The following is a 6,676-nucleotide window of genomic DNA, read 5'->3' on the forward strand; positions in this document are numbered from 1 at the left end:
GAGTCAACAGTGGGCAGTTAGGAGGCCATGTTTGAGGGTGACACCAAGGCGGTGAGCACTGAATCAGGCTGCTGTGAGCTCCAGAAGACCACCTCCAACGTGAAGGAATGGTCAACCTTCTCCACATGAAGCAGGGGCTGTGCCGCTGAGCTGAAGCTCTTTCCCTTGCCTTGCCAAAACTTATGACGTGTGTTTTTTGTGTGTTTTTTTTTTTGGTTTAACTCGTTTTATTTCACTTTGCAAACAAAGTTGTCTTCAGTCCAGCTGGACTTGTGAGGGAGCAGAAATTGAAACCCAATAGAAAAGCAGCCGTAAGTCAGGAGCACAAGGATTACAGGGGACTAACCCCAGCTACAGAAGAAATGGTTGATTGTTAAGACAAAGGAATTTTATGACAGCTGCCCACAGTCAGAGATGGTGATCTTCTTGCTTGTCTTGCCGTTCCTTGACCCAAAGCGCTCCATTGCTTCCACAATATTCATTCCATCTTTGACTTTGCCAAAGACCATGTTTCCCATCCAACCAGTCAGTTTTGGCAGTGCAGATGAAGAACTGAGACCATTTGTATTGGGACCAGCATTTGCCATAGACAAGATGCCAGCACCTGTGTGCTTGAGGACGAAGTTCTCATCAGCAAACTTCTCACCGTAAATTGATTTACCACCTGTTCCATTATGACGAGTAAAGTCACCACCCTGGCACATGAACCCAGGAATGATTCTGTGGAAGCAGGACCCCTTGTAACCAAAACCTTTCTCCCCAGTGCTCAAGGCACGGAAATTCTCTGCTGTCTTTGGAACCGTGTCTGCAAATAGCTCGAAGGTGACGCGCCCCAAGGGCTCACCGTTGGCGCAGACGTCGAAGAACACGACCGGGTTGACCATGATGGCGGGAATGAGTCGAATAAAGGAAGGGGGTAGCTTAAAAAAAAAAGAAAAAAACCGGCGGCAGCGGTATCAGGCAGCACCAGCATCAAGCCCTCTCCACACAGTAAGGAGCACGAAAGAGAGCAGGCAATGATTTGTTCTCAGAATGAGGTTGCATTCATTAGCTCATGGGGAAATGCTCATGTTTCTGGAAATGCGATAAGCACGTTGAGGTCCTTGTAGCATTTCGCTTGGCTATCAAGTGCACCCCGCGCATATTCTTCGGCCACTGTTTCCTGTTAAAAGGCAATGATATCATTCACCTGGGTTGCTTGCTACAGGCGGAATTCGCTGGCCATGCTACTGCGGATATTTCTGCTCCCCTTTGCAACTGAAGGTATCAGAAGAGTCCCTCCCTTCCCTGCGCTTGGCCCTTTGCCCACCCACGGCATGAAAACTGCTTCTGCTAACATTTCTGACTCTCCTGCTTAGTGGAGATGTCAGTCACTTGGATTGGTTCCATTTGCACGACTCCCTCGTTCTGCTTACGCAGAGCTTCTTCGAGGGGAGCAGCCCCAGTATGTTCCTCAACTTGGTTCTTTCAGAGACAAGAGAACGTTCACAGCCCCATTGGTTCACGAATGTAGGAGTCTGTGATGGCCTGGGATTTGGACTCGGATGCTGAACCTGAGGGATCCCAGCCTGCACAGGATTCCCTGCCTCCAGACCCAGCTGAGCTGGGGCTGGGCCATGAGCCTGAAGGGTCCTCACCTGTGCTGGATCCTCAGGTGCTGGCACCAGCTGAGTCTGCTCTGGCTCCTGAGGTGATGGAGGACCCATTGCCTGCAGGTGCTCCACTCTCAGCCCCGTCAGGGGAAGGTGACATTGCCTCTGGGTCCAGTAACCCTCCAGCCTCTCCTGAGCAGAGGTTTAGGGCAGAGAGCCTCTCTCCTGCAGAGGCTCAGGGCAGAGAGGCGGAGGGAACTAAGTTCCCGCAGGAGGAGTGCTCGCCTCCAGGCCAGGAGAGGTGAGTCACCAGAGGATCGGGGCCGCCCTATGCCTTGGGGCAGATAAAAGCCGGCCAACCCCAGTCCCAAGTTGCGGGAGAAACATTGTTGGTTGCTAGTTCCTGCCTGAACCCTGTCCTGCTTTTCGGACAGACCTCCTGACCCGCCCTGGCTCCCTGCTTGCAAGCCTGTTCCTGACTTCACCCGACTCCCTGCCCAGCACCCGGCTTCAGCTACTACGGACAGCCTCCACGTTGCACCTTTGACCACGGACCGGACTTGGACCTCGCCTTTCGGGTAACCCACGGGACCAGCACAGAGTCTTCCATCTACTACAGCATTGACCTCACTGACAGGCAGTAGCTCTACAAAGGTTCAGGCAAGGAACCCTCCTAGTCCCCTATGGACATGCCAGGATTTGAACCCGGGACCTTCTACATGCAAGGCAGATGCTCTGCCACTGAGCTATGGCCCTAGAATGGGAGAAGAGTCCAAAGGCCCACCTAGCCCAGAATCCTGCTCTCACAGTGGCTGAGTTGCCTACGGAAAGCCTGAAAGCAGGACCTGAGTGGAACAGCATTCTCCTGGTTTGTGATTCCCAGGAAGTGGTATTCAAAGGGATACAGCTTCCATCAACTGGAGGCAGGGTGCATTAGTCATAACCAATAGTCGTTAATAGGTTACCCACTGTCAGGAGTCAGACATGGGTCAGCAGTAAGGAAGCAGATCTCCATTGCCAGTTAATGAACATACAACGTGGCCTAGTGGTCTCAGCAACACATTCCCCAGTGGGTCTTGCCCCTATGGAGCAGTTGCCAGGGCTGAAGGTCCCTGTCTTCCACCGTCTCCAAGGCTCTTCCTCTCCCAAGCAGTCAGTATGGTGTAGTGGTTAAGAGCAGTGGACTTGTAATCTGGTGAACTGGGTTCGCTTCCCCGCTCCTCCATATGCAGCTGCTGGGTGACCTTGGGCTTCTCTGAAGTCTCTCAGCCCCACTCACCTCACAGAGTGTTTGTCGTGGGGAGGAAGGGAAAGGAGAATGTTAGCCACTTTGAGACTCCTTAGGGTAGTGATAAAGCAGAATATCAATAATAATAACAACAATAATAATAATAATTTATTATTTATACCCCACCCAACCTTGATGGCAGAAAGTGAGGAGGAATTAAAGAACCTTTTAATGAGGGTGAAAGACGAGAGTGCAAAATATGGTCTGAAGCTCAACATCAAAAAAACGAAGATCATGGCCACTGGTCCCATCACCTCCTGGCAAATAGAAGGGGAAGAAATGGAGGCAGTGAGAGATTTTACTTTCTTGGGCTCCATGATCACTACAGATGGTGAGAGCAGCCACGAAATTAAAAGACGCCTGCTTCTTGGGAGAAGGGCAATGACAGGCCTAGACAGCATCTTGAGAAGTAGAGACATCACCTTGCCAACAAAGGTCCGTATAGTTAAAGCCATGGTCTTCCCAGTAGTGATGTATGGAAGTGAGAGCTGGACCATAAAGAAGGCTGATCGCCGAAGAATTGATGCTTTTGAATTCTGGTGCTGAAGGAGACTCTTGAGAGTCCCATGGACTGCAAGAAGATCAAACCTCTCCATTCTTAAGGAAATCAGCCCTGAGTGCTCACTGGAAGGACAGATCCTGAAGCTGAGGCTCCAGTACTTTGGCCACCTCATGAGAAGAGAAGACTCCCTGGAGAAGACACTGATGCTGGGAAAGATGGAGGGCACAAGGAGAAGGGGACGACAGAGGACGAGATGGTTGGATAGTGTTTTCGAGGTTACCAGCATGAGTTTGACCAAACTGCGGGAGGTAGTGGAGGACAGAGGTGCCTGGCGTGCTCTGGTCCATGGGGTCACGAAGAGTCGGACACGACTAAACGACTAAACAACAACAACCCCACCCATCTGGCTGAGTTTCCCCAGCCACTCTGGGCGGCTCCCAATCGAGTGTTAAAAACAACACAGCATTAAATATTAAAAACTTCCCTAAACAGGGCTGCCTATCAAATCAAACTCCTCCTCCTCCTCCTCCTCCTCCTCCTCCTCCTCCTCCTCCTCCTCCTCCTCCTCTTCTTCTCAAACTGCATCTGCATACCTCTGGGCCTCTGTTCTGCTGTTCTCATGACTCTGCAAGTTCTTGGAGACCAGTGGGGAGGGGAGGGGAGCTTGCCGCAGCAGGAGAGGGAGACCCGCCTGGATTCTTCAGCAGTCTCTCAACCCCCCTCCTCTGCTTCATCCTCAGAGTCGGAACCGCTCCCTGTCACCAGCTCCTCCTGCTCACCAAACCCTGTGGCCCTTTTGGAATCCGGCACCTCTCTCAATCTCCCCGCTCTGACCTCTCCTTGGTGCCCCACCCCCAATCCCCAGCTCTGAGCCCTGTTCCTCTAGGGTTTCCCTTGGGGGTTCCCCGGCTGGTGCTGCCCAGGCACTTCTTGTCATCCAGCTGGTCCATGACACCATCCATTTGTCTAATCCTTCCAGTTTCTCCTGGAGCACAGCTCCCACCATCCCCGGTAATTGGCTGCACTCGCGGAGGCAATAATAATAATAATAATAATAATAATAATAATAATAATAATAATATAATGATAATAATAATAATAATAATAATAATAATAATAATAATAATAATATTTTTTTATTTATACCCCGCCCTTCCCAGTTCAGAAAACCTGGCTCAGGGCGGCTAACAACAAATTTAAAACACTTAATTGATGCAACAAAAAACAGCATAAAATACAGCATAAAACGTGAATAACAATAAATCCTGAATTCAAAAATCAATTTAGGGGGGGAAATCCATCCAATAAACATTAGATGATCACCAGGGCTAGCTGGTTAAATTAGTCTTATTTGGACCAGCGAGGAGACGAGCTGTGGGATCCCAGAGTGGGTAATCTTCATAAAAAGGGGAGGGGGGAAGGAAGGGGAATAAAAGATCAGGCTAAATTCAGATTGAAAGCCAGGCGGAATAGCTCTGTCTTACAGGCCCTGCGGAAAGAAGTTACTGTATTTTTTGCTCTATAAGACTCACTTTTTCCCTCCTAAAAAGTAAAGGGAAATGTGTGTGCGTCTTATGGAGTGAATGCAGGCTGCGCAGCTGTCCCAGAAGCCAGAACAGCAAGAGGGATTGCTGCTTTCACTGTGCAGCGATCCCTCTTGCTATTCTGGCTTCTGAGATTCAGAATATTTTTTTTCTTGTTTTCCTCCTCCAAAAACTAGGTGCGTCTTGTGTCTGGTGCGTCTTATAGAGCGAAAAATACGGTAAATCCTGCAGGGCCCTGGTCTCTTGGGACAGAGCATTCCACCAGGTCGTAGCTGGAATTAACAACACCACCTGGAGACCCAGGGTTTTGTGAATCCTGATGTACAGGGAAAAAATGTTTTGTTAAACTAAATCCTTACACAGTGTTTCAATACAAACAGATAACATTCCAAAAAGGAAGACTAGGTTGACGTCCCCCAAAAGCAGACAGAATGGCAACAGCCAAGAGGCTGTTGACATTCTTAAGGAGTCTCCGAATGTCGCCTCTAAATGGACTGCCATGTTCTGGCTGCGCTTCCTTGTGGCTTGGACAAGAGCCACAGGAGCAATTTTGCAGGATGAGTTTCTTCTACCTTATTATGACCACCAATATTTATATATGCCCAGCATGTCTACGGAAGGAAAAGAAGAGATTCCCCGAACAGGAGGGCTTGGAAATGACTTGAAACTTTGCAGCTTGCTCCTCATCCTGTATCCTTATAACCTTCAGGTGCATCTCCTTCCCTTCCCCTTTGTGCGCCAAAGGGTAGGACTCGAACTCGTGGCTTCAGGTTGCAAGAAAGGAGATTCCAGCTAAACACCAGGAAAAACTTTCTGACAGTAAGAGCTGTTTGACAAGGGAATGGTCTCCCTCGGAAGGTGGTGGACTCTCCTTCCTTTTGAGCAGAGGTTGGATGGACATCTGTCATGGATGCTTCAGCTGAGATTCCTGCATTGCAGGGGGTTGGACTAGATGACCCTCGGGTCCCTTCCAACTCTACAGTTCTACGATTCTATTGTCTACACAGATTGGCAGCAGCACTCCTGGGTTTCATACAGGGGGTATCTCTACGCCATGGGTAGGCAAACTAAGGCCCGGGGGCCGGATGCGGCCCAATCGCCTTCTCAATCCGGCCCGCAGATGGTCCGGGAATCAGCATGTTTTTCCACGAGTAGAATATGTCCTTTTATTTAAAATGCATCTCTGGATTATTTGTGGGGCCTGCCTGGTGTTTTTACATGAGTAGAATGTGTGCTTTTAGGGACGCGGGTCGCGCTGTGGGTAAAAGCCTCAGCGCCTAGGGCTTGCCGATCGAAAGGTCGGTGGTTCGAATTCCCGCGGCGGGGTGCGCTCCCGTTGTTCGGTCCCAGCGCCTGCCAACCTAGCAGTTCGAAAGCACCCTCGGGTGCAAGTAGATAAATAGGGACCGCTTACTAGCGGGAAGGTAAACGGTGTTTCTGTGTGCGGCTCTGGCTCGCCAGAGCAGCGATGTCACGCTGGCCACGTGACCCAGAAGTGTCTCCGGACAGCGCTGGCCCTCGGCCTCTTGAGTGAGATGGGCGCACAACCCTAGAGTCTGTCAAGACTGGCCCGTACGGGCAGGGGTACCTTTACCTTTACCTTTACTTATGTGTGCTTTTATTTAAAATGCATCTCTGGGTTATTTGTGGGGCCTGCCTGGTGTTTTTCCATGAGTGGAATGTGTCCTTTTATTTAAAATGCATCTCTGGGTTATTTCTGGGCATAGGAATTCGTTTATCTTTTCCCCTT

General features: G+C 50.0%; 1 pseudogene; it reads right to left on the reverse strand.

The window, feature by feature from the left end:
* Positions 1-203: 203 nt before the first annotated feature.
* On the reverse strand, positions 204-997 carry LOC128415635 (peptidyl-prolyl cis-trans isomerase A-like; annotated as a pseudogene).
* Between the last annotated feature and the right edge of the window lie 5,679 nt (positions 998-6,676).

The sequence above is a fragment of the Podarcis raffonei genome, chromosome 1, assembly GCF_027172205.1.
Source record: "Podarcis raffonei isolate rPodRaf1 chromosome 1, rPodRaf1.pri, whole genome shotgun sequence".
Lineage (NCBI taxonomy): Eukaryota > Metazoa > Chordata > Lepidosauria > Squamata > Lacertidae > Podarcis > Podarcis raffonei.